Genomic DNA, 7,127 nt, shown 5'->3' with positions numbered 1-7,127 from the left:
AATGGGGTAGATGATCTCAGGCACTCTGTAGTATGTATGCACTGGAAAATTGTGACATGGAAGGAAGGAATCCATTAAGCATAATCCAGACAGAATACATGACTGGCTGCTCGTCTCTGCGCAAGAAAAACAGGGACAGTCACGGAATTTCAGTCACTGATCTGTCTCACATTTTTATGACAATAGAAGAATGTCTAGGGAAGTATGATTCACACATTGCCCCATGTGCTGCAGTGCAGAATGTGAAGAAAAAAAATTAGATGTTGTGTTGCACTGTTCCCTAGTGTACAATATATTTTAATGTTTCGTTCAAATTGAGTGAAAAAGAGTGTTATTTTTTTTATCAAACTTGGCAAGATTCAGGAAGTTATGAAAACACTGTACTGTCACTCTGTGTTCTGTATATGAGTTATTTCTTTGGAAATCTCTAAACAGTTATACTGTTATACAACAGTGAGTTAGTTCCTATGTTCGAATTTGAGAGACTTTATGAGTGATTCATTTAACCAATTCATTCAAAAACACTGATTAATTTAAGAATGCAACAAGTGACTGACTGCCTTTATGAGTGGGTCACTGAATCATTTACTCAACCGATTCATTGAATAGCAGTGATTCGTTCTGGAAGGAAACAGGAAACACCACTGTAGTTGCTTGTTTTTTTTTATTATTATTTAATGTTCCCCATAATATCAATGCCCCACACTCCATCCCAGTAGGTGGCGGTATATGCAGCTGCATTACGCGTGACGCAGCTGACTCAGAATAGCATACGCTGTTTACGTTCAGTAGATACTCTCCAAAATGGCACCAGGGTGACGCGGAGGAGACTAATTGTTGAATAAAGTCGTTATTTTTGTTTTCTTTGCGTACAAAAAGTATTCTCGTAGCTTCGTAAAATTACGGTTGAACCCCTGATGTCACATGGATTATTTTACCGATGTCCTTGCTACGTTTCTGGACCTTGATCGTGGTAATTACATTGCTGTCTATGGGAGGGTCAGAGAGCTGTCAGAATTAATCAAAAATATCTTAATTTGTGTTCCGAAGATGAACGGAGGTCTTATGGGTTTAGAATGACATGAGGGTGAGTAATTAATGACAGAATTTTCATTTTTGGGTGAACTAACCCTTTAAACTGGATTGTGAGACTTGCATTTATTTTTTAGATCATTCTTGCATTATAGACCCTTTTCACAAGACTGAGATGATGCGTTTCAACGGTCATCAGCATCGTATTTTTTTTTTTTACAAATTATGTACATTTATAACACTATACTTTATATTATATTACCTTTGCATCAAATTACAAAAAACTAGTTAACGCTAATGTGAGGGTGTTTCTAATACAGCGTCTATGGGACTGACGGTAAATTTGACATCGCTCTCCTTACTGACTGCCGTTATCAGTCTCTCTCTATTTTTTTCCTTTTTTTTTTTTTTGGAAGTCATGAAAACACTATCATTGAGTTTTTCTTTTGCTATTTGAGCACATGGGAATGCAAAAAAATACATTTGTGGTAGTCTCCCATTCACGGCTATAGAAGTTTACCAAACTATGATGACTTCTGCTGCTGAGAAACCCAGAAATGTGAATTGCTAAATGCTAATAGTAAATGTTATGAAATAACTGTTCAGCTACATTTTACTGCTGAAAGCCACTACCAGAACATAACAAAAACAGAACGAGAAAGGCGTTTTCCAAAATTTTTTACAAACCGGAATCTCATACAGTAATTCTGACATGGTGTGAATGCATCTAATGTGCCCTTCAGTTGGAGTCTGAAATATAAATTAATTTAATAATAATTTTCTAATTAGGAGTTCCGAGTTGTGACGTTGGAAGGGACGAGTCAGGAGAGCATTTGTGGCCTAATGGTTAGAGAGTTGGACTTGTAACCCAAAGGTTGCAGGTTTGATTCTCAATACGCTCAATATCCACAACTGAGGTGCCCTTGAGCAAGGCACCTAACCCCCTAACCTTCCAATATCTCTTCGGGTGCTGCAGCAAAAATGGCTGTCCAGTCCGGGTGTGGGTGTTCACTACTCCCTGCTCCCAATGTGTGTGCTTGAACCTGGATGGGTTAAATGCAGAGGACAAATTCTGAGTATGGGTTACCATACCAGTGACCATGTCACTTTAAACTTATTATTAGATATCTGTGTGGAAAAATAAAGGCTTTAGATATACAAAGACAGTGTACTCATAAATGGGAGAAAGTGCTTTGTGCAATATAGAGTAAATAAGTCCCGCGCAGTCATGCATTTGCCATTAGAGGCTCCGGTTGCCATAGAAACAGTCAGTGTCCTGAGATGCACACTTTAGGACTACACGTGCATACTGACTGGTCCAGCCTGAACTATAAACTTTTTTATGCTGTTTGAGCATAATAAACAATATTTATGGGACAGTTTGTGTCACATTTTGTTACTGATTTGAAATGTTATTTTAGTTCATTTAGAAATAGCTGCCCAAAGGCGATGCAAATATGGCCGTCGAATGAACAGACTTTCCTTGAAAGGGACTTTAGTAAAAAAAACAAAAAACAAAAAAACAAGTCCGATGTGAATTAAAATCAGTGATTTTGCAAGTTATTTTAATTTTACATGCTATAAAATTTTCAATCATTTTAAAGGTGTGATGTACAGAACAGCTGATTGACAACAAGTTCACTTGACTTGCTATTTGCTTTATGTAACAAACATTTCATTTTGATAGCCTAAATACGATAGAAATTAATAATTTTAATAATTTTGAATTCATATGTATTGTTCACAATATAATTCTTTGGTTTTGTTTAGGCTACTGCCTATGTTTCTGACTTGACTGCGTGACATAACAAATGCCAGACTCTGAGGTATTTCTTTGGTGCACTTGAAGGCAGCATGAAGCCTTGTGCTTATAGCTGGATAACAGATATTTGGACTTCTGAACAACAGCACTCGTGCTCATGTGATATTGTTTAAATATACAATGAAATTCTCTGGTTATAGACTTTTCTGTTGAATGTGAGTTTGTGTTCTCTAGTTTTGGAAACTTAGCATGATTCTCTGTACATAGATGTAATGTCCTTACGTCATATTAATTAACAGTTTAGTGGAAGTCATCTGTTTTATGCTTTTTACTAGACAAGTGGAGTCCAGATGTAGAAGCATAAGTGTCTAAACTTTAAGAGAAGCTTCCAAGAAATGGGGTGATTGGCCCAGTCCCGGTCTGGATTGAATCAATGCTTGATAAATTATTTTGCCGCACCATTTTTCAACAACGTTGTTCACTGAAAGCCTTTTCAGAACAAAACTGGCACATAGCCTATATCACAGAGATGTTACATAACAGTTCAGCACATTGTATCAAACCCTAACTGAACAGTTTTCCCTATGTTGAATGCTTTAATGTTTCATCAAGCAAAAATAATGGCAAAGTTATTGGTCTTGACCCCTAGCGGCCATGACTATGTTCTTCTTTTATATTGGCTGGGAGAATCATTGGATTTTAATCATCCTGTAACTGGACAATTATATTACGTTTTTCAAAATGCGGATCTTCAATTATAAAGTATGGCATGTCTTGTTGAACAGCCTACTATATTTACTTGCATCTTGCAGCTGCAGACGTCCACAGATAAGACAAGATGAGCATGACAAGATGAGCATGCTCCAGTGGGAGAGAATAATGAAATCTCGCCTGCATGTTGACAGCAGGATATCAAGCAGGACAGCGGGCCTGTTTTGACAACATTTCTGAAGCCTGGGAAAAAATTGTTCTGTACAGAAGAGTAGGGTAAGCTATAAGGTAAACTGGAGAAATGTTGACATTGTGTGGGCACAGTGTTTTGTTTGAAATCAAAGTTTTTGGAAGTTTAACCAATAATAAAAAATAAGCATTCAATCAGACGTTCTGTACATCATGTGTTTGCTGTGTAATCTTAGTCACAGCAAATCAGGACTGCATGATGAACATACAAAATGCACCATAGCAGTCAGCACTGCATGACAGACAGTGCTCAGGGACCATAACTCAGACTGAGATTTTTCCTTACAATTTAAACTGAGACCTAGCACAATCTTTTTCTGTTCTCCCTATCTTTACTCTGATGTGCATGTTATGCTCTCCCAGCTAGTTATAGGTGCCAAGACCTATGTATGTTCAAAACTTACAATGATTGGTCTGCACTCTAATGTTGTTGTTGTTAAATTTAAGTTAAAACAGGAGACCAGAGTTTTTATCTCCTGTTTAAACTAAATTAAAAAAACAAATAGATTGCAGACCAATCTTTGTAAATTTTGATCATAAAATGTCCAGGAAAGAAGGGGTCAAGCTGACAAAGTTCAGGTAGGCACAGGAGCAATGGTGGTTTTGTGAGTGTTCTTGGGTGTTTATCAGTGCGCGGCTGTCTTCGTGCCCTGCACATTCTGAGCCTGCTGTCATGAGTGCCACCAACATACAGCAACATAACCACAATGATCAGCCCTCTTCCACCACCATGCTGTGCTTTCTCTTTCACTCTAATTCTTTATCCCATTGTCTCTTTTCATCTCTCCTTCTCCCTACATGTTTCCAGCTCAGCTTCAATAACAGATAATCAGACAGAGACTTGTACGGTACTTTGTGAAATGAGGTCCAGGACAATTCATGTTGAGGCCGGGGTGGAAATGAATTCAGAGGTGCCTATGGGGGCAAACAAAGAACGCAAAGAGGCTTAGGGACAAAAGTTCTTGGAAATCTCAGAATGAAGTGTGTGAAGAACACGTGTTTAATGGTTTACATGAACTGTTAAATGTGAGGTATGGCAGGTTCGGGAAGGCCAAGCAGGTAAATGACACTGCATGTACATGTTCAGTGTATGTTCATCTCAAGCTACAGGGTGTTTTTTCAAAGACACAAAAAAGACAAATTACTGCTTTAATCTGACTGAAATCAAACTTTTTAAACTCTTAAATCTTTCAAACTTTTAAAGGCATAGTTTACCCAAAAATATTCTGTCATGATTTATTCAACCTTCCCAGTCAACAATTTGATCTCACAATGATGTCACCATGAGCTCACACGATTCTCATGGTGTGGTCACAATGTGTGTGTCACAGTGAGCTAAAAGTGTAACCACACAGCGCACTCACTGTGTGCTCATACTATGCTCCCAATGTGAGGTCACTGCACACTCACTGTGTGCTCATACTGTGGTCACAATGTGAGGTCACTGCACACTCACTGTGCGCTCATACTGTGGTCACAACGTGAGGTCGCTGCACACTCACTGTGCGCTCATACTGTGGTCACAATGTGAGGTCACTGCACACTCACTGTGCGCTCATACTGTGAGCTCACCATGTGAGACCACTGTCATATCATTGTGTTAAACTCATTCTTTTAACTGTGATCTAAAAATTCTCTAATATTGGTCAGTAATATCACAAACATGTAGAATTTCATCTTTTATTTCCTTCAAAGTATTTCTACAATTCGGTTTCCTTGTTCATTTTGATTTATTTTCAGTTTGGTGTTGGCATTTGACAGACATTTCAATTTAACAGATACATTCTGCTTCTATGCATAACCACATTAGAGAAGCAACTTTTCGCACACAGAGGATAAAATAGGAAGTTGAGGCACTAGTGAGGTTTGAAAACCCAAAGTGAACACAATAACACTACACTCAAGTAAAGTTTACTCAAATAATATAGTGACAATTAATCCTTCTGACAAACTACTTATACATTTCTCTTTAACATACATTAAGCCCTCATATTGTAATTATAACATGGCAAGTGAACAGATTGCCAGTTTGGACAAAAGGTAAGTAAATTAAACATAACATCATCATCAAGTGCAACGAGAATACCAGCTCAGTTGCTAAATACTAACTACCAATCCAAAATTACTCTTTCTGATCGTTGTAGAAGTCATTGTCCAAATGACTGACAGCAGTATACAAGGAAATATAATCCAGACATCAGAGGACATCAAGCAAATGGCACTAATTGAACAGAATGGGCTCAAATCCACACCAGTTCCCATATATAGAAATTGTCCTAATATATTTTAGTGCTCTGGCGTATTGCATAATATATATCACATTGTATAATGGTTAAGTTAAGCAACATCTCACTGGTTCTAAAATGTTCATATCTAAATGCCAGTTGGAAGTGCTACAGTGTGCCTTTTAAAGTGTGTCCACGGCTCAACTAGGTCTTTAGAAGAAGTATTTGGCACAAAATAAATGTCTGAGTGTGAGCATTTTGTTCCCTTGGTGTTCCAAAAATATGTCTGTTACGTCACGTTAGCGTAGGGATGGTTGATTACACTCCCAGTCACACAGAGTAATGATTTTTGAATGTGATGTGAAAATGCATTGCTCTTGAATGATCAATAACAGATTTAATTGCTCATATGAGAAGACAAAAGCAGGACGGCTGATGCTATAGGACTGTAGCCTCTTCCATGGCATTGACCCACCTAGAACAGAACAGAATTTTCATATTATGTAATAACAGAACATAATATATTTATATAATGTTTTTGAAAAAGTCTTTTATGCTCAAAAAGCTGTATTTATTTGATAAAAATACATTAAAACATTAATATTGTGAATTATTACAAACTTTAGATTTTAAATTTTCTTAAATGTATTTTAAAATGTAATTTATTCTTGTGATTTCAAAGCTGAATTTTCATCAGTCATTACTCCAGTCTTGAATGTCACATGATCCTTCAGAAATCATTTTAATGTATTGATTTGGTGCTCAAGAAACATTTCTTATTATTATCAACAGTTTCTTTCAGGTTGCTTTGATAAATAGCAAGTTCAAAAGAACAGCATGTATTTGAAATCTTATGTAACAATATTAACATCTTTACTGTCTGATCTATTTAATGAATCCTTGCTAGAGGTCTGCACGGGCTTTAAACTGAAGCCCGAACCCGACCCGTACCAGAGAACGTCTGACCCGACCCGACCCGAGCGGCAAAGTTCAATTTAGAGCCTGAACCCAACCCCGAATTTTTTTATTTTTCACAACGAATAGCTGCGTGCGTCACTTCTGAGCGGTGCATGCGCAGCACTGACCTCATATGTCATCTGCCCGGAACTGCTTCCAGTGTACAACAGTGAGCACAAGCTACATTAAGT

Source organism: Sinocyclocheilus rhinocerous, unplaced genomic scaffold (assembly GCF_001515625.1).
Source record: "Sinocyclocheilus rhinocerous isolate Xijiao unplaced genomic scaffold, SAMN03320098_v1.1 scaffold591, whole genome shotgun sequence".
Taxonomy (NCBI): Eukaryota; Metazoa; Chordata; class Actinopteri; order Cypriniformes; family Cyprinidae; genus Sinocyclocheilus; species Sinocyclocheilus rhinocerous.
This window is presented reverse-complemented; position numbering follows the sequence as displayed.